The sequence below is a fragment of the Mus pahari genome, chromosome 9, assembly GCF_900095145.1.
Source record: "Mus pahari chromosome 9, PAHARI_EIJ_v1.1, whole genome shotgun sequence".
Lineage (NCBI taxonomy): Eukaryota > Metazoa > Chordata > Mammalia > Rodentia > Muridae > Mus > Mus pahari.
The window spans coordinates 43,287,479-43,293,216 of record NC_034598.1 but is presented as its reverse complement, the minus strand read 5'-3'; the positions used below and the strand labels follow the sequence as shown (position 1 = coordinate 43,293,216).

General features: G+C 40.8%; 1 protein-coding gene across 1 annotated transcript in view; it reads left to right on the top strand.

The window, feature by feature from the left end:
- Positions 1 to 4,614: 4,614 nt before the first annotated feature.
- The window catches only part of LOC110326962 (olfactory receptor 1I1), a 6,493-nt gene continuing 5,369 nt past the window's right edge, over positions 4,615 to 5,738 (top strand). The window contains exon 1 of the mRNA XM_021205628.1: positions 4,615 to 4,792. The gene's annotated coding sequence lies outside the window, so the exon portion shown is untranslated. The remainder of the gene's footprint in view (positions 4,793 to 5,738) is intronic.

The following is a 5,738-nucleotide window of genomic DNA, read 5'->3' as shown; positions in this document are numbered from 1 at the left end:
TCCTTTTGTTATCTAATTGCTCTAGCTAGAACGTCAAGTACTATATTGAATAGATGGAGAAAGTGCAGCCTGGTCTAGTCCCTGATTTTAGTGGGATTTTTTCAAGTTTCTCTCCATTTAGTTTGATGTTGGCTGCGGGTTTGCTGTATATTGCTTTTACTATGTTTAGGTATGGGCCTTGAATTCCTGATCTTTCTAAGACTTTTAACATGAAGGGATATTGAATTTCGTCAAATGCTTTTTCAGCATCTAGTAAAATGATTGTGTCGGTTGTGTTCTTTGAGTTTTTTTTTTTTAATGTAATGGATTACATTGATGAATTTCGATATGTTGAACCACCCCTGCATTCCTGCGATGAAGTCTACTTGATTGTGATGAATGATCATTTTGATGTGTTCTAGGATTCAGTTTGTGAGAATTTTATTGAGTACTTTCACATCGATTTTCATAAGGGAAATTGGTCTGAAGTTCTCTTTCCTTGTTGGGTCTTTGTGTGTTTTGGTATCAGTGTAACTGTGGCTTCATATAATGAGTTGGGTAGAGTTCCTTTCTGTTTCTATTTTGTGGAATAGTTTGAAGAGTATTGGTATTAGGTCTTCTTTAAAGATGTAATAGAACTCTGCACTAAACCCATCTGGTCCTGGGCTTATTTTGGTTGGGAGACTATGAATGACTGCTTCTATTTATTTAGGGGATATAGGACTGTTTAGATAATTAATCTGATCCTGATTTAACTTTGGTACCTGGTGTCTGTCTAGAAAATTNTCCATTTCATCTAGATTTTCCAGTTTTGTTGAGTATAGCCTTTTGTAGTAGGATCTGATGATGTTTTGGATTTCCTCAGGTTCTGTTGTGATGTCTCCCTTTTCATTTCTGACTTTGTTAATTAGGATACTGCCCCTGTGCCNTCTAGCTAGTCTGGCTAAGGGTTTATCTATCTTGTCGATTTTCTCAAAGAACCAGCTCCTGGTTTGGTTGGCTCTTTGAATAGTTCTTTTTGTTTCCACTTGGTTTTCAACCCTGAGTTTGATTATTTCCTACTGTCTACTCTTCTTGAATGAATTTGCTTCCTTTTGTTCTAGAGCTTTTGGATGTGCTGTCAAGCTGATAGAATATGCTCTGTCTAGTTTCTTTTTGGCAGCACTCAGAGCTTCCTTTGTTCTATGAGTTTTCCTCTTAGGACTGCTTTCATTGTGTCCCATAAGTTTAGGTATGTTGTGGCTTCATTTTTATTAAACTCTAAAAAGTCTTTAATCTCTTTTTTTATCTCTTCCTTGATCAAGGTATCATTGAGTAGAGTGTTATTCAGTTTCCACATGAATGTTGGCTTTCTATTATTTATGTTGTTATTGAAGATCATCCTTAGTTCATGGTGATCTGATAGGATGCATGGGATAATTTCAATATTTTTGTATCTGTTGAGGCCTGTTTTATGACCAATTATATGATCAGTTTTGGAGAAGGTACCATGAGGTGCTGAGAAAAAGGTATATCCTTTTGTTTTAGGATAAAATGTTCTATAGATATCTGTTAAATCCATTTGTTTCATAACTTCTGTTAGTTTCAGTGTGTCTCTGTTTAGTTTCTGTTTACATGATCTGTCCATTGCTGAGAGTGGGTTGTTAAAGTATCCCGCTATTAGTGTGTGAGGTGTAATGTGTGCTTTGGCCTGTAGTAAAGTTTCTTTTATGAATGTGGGTTCCCTTGCATTTAGAGCATAGATGTTCAGAATTGAGAGTTCATCTTGTTAGATTTTTCCTTTAATGAGGATACAGTGTCCTTCCTTAACTTTTTTAATAACTTCTGGTTGAAAGTCGATTTTATTCAATATTAGAATGGCTACTCCAGCTTGTTTCTTGAACCCATTTGCTTGGAAAATTGTTTTCCAGCTTTTGACTCTGGGATACTGTCTGTCTTTGTCACTGAGGTGTGTTTCCTATATGCAGCAAAATGCTGGGTCCTTTTTAGGTATCTAGACTGTTAGTCTGTCTTTTTATTGGGGAATTGAGTCCATTGATGTTAATAGATATTAAATAAAAGTGGTTGCTGCTTCCTGTTATTTTTGTTGTTAGAGGTGGAGCTTTGTCTGTGTAGCTATCTTCTTTTGGGTTGGTGGAAAGAAGATTACTTTCTTGCTTTTTCTAGAGTATAGTTTCCCTCCTCGTGTTGGTGTTTTCCATCTTATTCTTTATAGGCTGGATTTGTGTAAATTTGGTCTTGTCATGGAATATCTTGGTTTCTCCATGTATGGTAATTGAGAGTTTTGCTGGGTATAGTAGCCTGAGCTGGCATTTGTGTTCTCTTAGGGTCTGTATGACATCTGCCCAGGATGTTCTGGCTTTTATAGCCTCTAGTGAGAAGTCTGGTGTAATTCTGATAGATCTGCTTTATATGTTACCTGACCTTTTTCCCTCACTGCTTTTAACATTCTTTCTTTGTTTAGTGCATTTGGTCTAGTCTATTTGGAGTTCTGTAGGCTTTGTGTATGTTCATGGGTGTCTCTTTCCTTAGGTTAGGAAAGTTTTCTTCTATAATTTGGTTGAAGATATTTACTGGCCCTTTAGGTTGTGAATCTTCACTCTCTTCTATACCTATTATCCTCAGGTTTGGTCTTCTCATTGTGTCCTGGATTTCTTGGATGTTTTGGTTTAGGACCTTTTTGCTTTTTGCATTTTCTTTCACTGTTGTGTCAATGTTTTCTATGGTATCTTCTGCACCTGAGATTCTCTCTCCTATCTCTTGTATTCTATTGGTGATGCTTGCTTCTATGACTCCTGGTCTCTTCCTAGGTTTTCTATCTCCAGGGTGGTATCCCTTTCTGATTTCTTTATTGTTTCTAGTTCCAGTTTTAGATCCTGGATGGTTTTGTTCAATTCCTTCACCTGTTTGGTTGTGTTTTCCTATAATTCTTTAAGGGATTTTCGTGTTTCCTCTCTAAGGGCTTCTAGCTGTTTACTTGTGTTCTCCTGTATTTCTTTAAGGAAGTTATTTATGTCCTTCTTAAAGTCTTCTATCATCATCATGAGAAGTGATTTTAAATCCAAATCTTGCTTTTCCAATGTGTTGGGGTATCCAGGACTTGCTATGGTGGGAGAACTGAATTCTGGTGATGCCAAGCAACCTTGGTTTCTGTTGCTTGTGCTCTTATGCTTGCTCTTACCATCTTGTTATCTCTAGTGCTACCTGTCCTCTCTCTCTGACTGGAGCCTGTCTCTCCTGTGATCCTGGTTGTGTCAGAACTCCTTAGAGTTCAGCTCTCTCTGTTATCCTGTGGTTCTGGGATTCTGTGGTCCTGAGATCCTGGGTATATCAGAGCTCCTGGGAGTTGAGCTTCTTCCCAGTATCATGGGACTGGGTGTGGAGCTTGAGCCGAAGGTCTGCTCAGGGCACTGGCTCAGACCTGAAGGAACCCGTGCCGCTGGCCAGGTAGGGTTCCTGTGTCCCTGGACCCCACTGGTCCCAGGTACTTCCTGGTGTTGGGACAGATGTTGTAGCTTCCTCTCCTATGATCCTGGGCATGTTAGAGAGTCTGGGAATCGCGCTTCCTCTGGGTGTTGTGGGACTGGGTGCAGAGCTAGTGCCCAAGGTCTGAACAGGGCACTAGCTCAAACTGGAAGGCACCAGCCTGTTTTAGAAAGAGCACAGGGATTTTTCAAGAGCAGGAACTTCAAGAACCACTCTCTTGGGAGCTGGAGAGATGGTTAAGAGCATCCAGTTCAAAGCTCTGGTTATGTGGTTATTACCACTGGCTGTTCTTCCAAGGGATGGAGATTCAATTCCCAGCACCCAGAGGGTGAATCATAACAGTTGTAACTCCAGTTTCAGGAGGTCCATGCCCTTTCCTGGCCTCTGAGCACCAGACATGTAAGTGGTGCATAGACAAACATGCTGACAAAATACCCATACACATTAAAAATAAAAATAAATTTAAACAAAAAACAAAACACAGGCTTAAACCAGTCATTTTGTCTGTTCTCTATGCCCATACCCCCTCGGCAGAATGATGTATTCAAACCTGCCTTGCTTTTGCTAGTCTCTTGTGCTTATTACAGAATAAAACAGAGGGTTGTTCCCCACATTATCCATGTATCACTGTATAATTCCTTGTGAAAAGGGACAATAACATGGGAACTCTAGCACCTGACCTCCCGACTCAGATCTGTCCCTGTGACTCCAACACCATTAAAAATTGAATACCTGATAGTTTTTATTTACTCAATGTGTATTGATCAGTTGCTTATTTTTTCCAGGAATTTTTCTTGGTCACCCAAATGCCACAAATGCCCACAGAGTCTCCACTGTGATGGGTGAAAGGCCCATCTCAGGTTCATCTGGACACCTTGTTGAGGACTTGGCTTTTCCCAGGACCACCTTGTTTAGGATCTCCATGAGACTCAGTCTGAGCTAAAACAGAACACAAGGGGATAAATCCCTAATGCCTGCTTCAGCTTCTCACAGATCCAATGATTGCAAACCACCGGCCTCCTTCAGAGAACAGGTCACATGGGAAGAGCAGGAACAAAATAATTAGCATTCTCTTTCCTAACAAGGAGACTGGGAATGGAGTCCCCAGGGCTCCCAACTGTAAATATCTGCTAAAGCCTTTGGCAGTCTGTTTATCTGCCCTGGCTCGGGGACATTTGAGTTTCTCTCAAGGACAGCAGGTATCACATCTTTCATAGTAGATGATCTCCTGTGCCCTTCCTGGGGACTAAGCACTGACTTCTGGTTGTTCTGGATGATAATGGAATAGGAAGGTTTCGGAGAACTCCTCTTTGTTGGTGCCATTCTGGTGAGTGAGAGACACAGAATACTGAGTTGGAAGAGGCTGGAGAAAGAAAACTTATTTCCTTCCTGGATGGTGAATGGGAGGGAGAGGCCAACTGTAGATAGGATGGGTGAAGAGGTGAGGATCAAACTCTATGTCAGAACATATGTACAATATTTAGGGTCTGCAGTTGGAGGACACTTGGGCAAATGGCAGAGTCACAGAACAGGGTCCTCCAAACATGTCCCCAGACCAGCTCTCTGTGCTTTCAAAAGCCCTCTAAGTGACAGGTGATGCTCCGGGAACTACTATAGGACAAACGAAGGTCGCCAACTGAAGACAGATGCAAATGTGTGACAGGGAGTTGGGTTTCACCCAGCAGCCCAGAGGAATCTTATATTGTACTGCAACAACCTCCATCCAAACCTAGACTCTGAAAGACAGCAGAGTAACAAGATGGCTGGACCAGTCTTGGGCTTGATGACCTAGGAATTCTGATAACCTTCCTGAACTTCCTTTCAGCATCTCTTCCACCTCCAAGGAGCTTGCTCTTGTAGCAGCTACCTTAACCTCTCCGTTGCTCTCAGGATACCTTGGGACGTTAGGTTTCATCTGTTTATGTTCTTCCTCCTCCTCTGTTGTTTCTTGGTTTGGGCAGTTGGATTTGGGCACTTGTTTGCTTTTCTTTCTCCTTCTGGAGATGGGGTTGACCTTCTCCAGGGCCTGCATATAGTGTACGTGCTGCCACTGAACCATACTCCTAACCAAACACTTCCTTTTTCTGTTTTTAATTTTAATTTTTAATTTTTAAAGTTAGCTTAAAACATAATAGGTTTTTATATGGTATTTTTCCTACATATTTCATTGTGGTTAGTCTTCTTCTTCTTCTTCTTCTTCTTCTTCTTCTTCTTCTTCTTCTTCTTCTTCTTCTTCTTCTTCTTCTTCTTCTTCTTCTTCTTCTTCTTCTTCT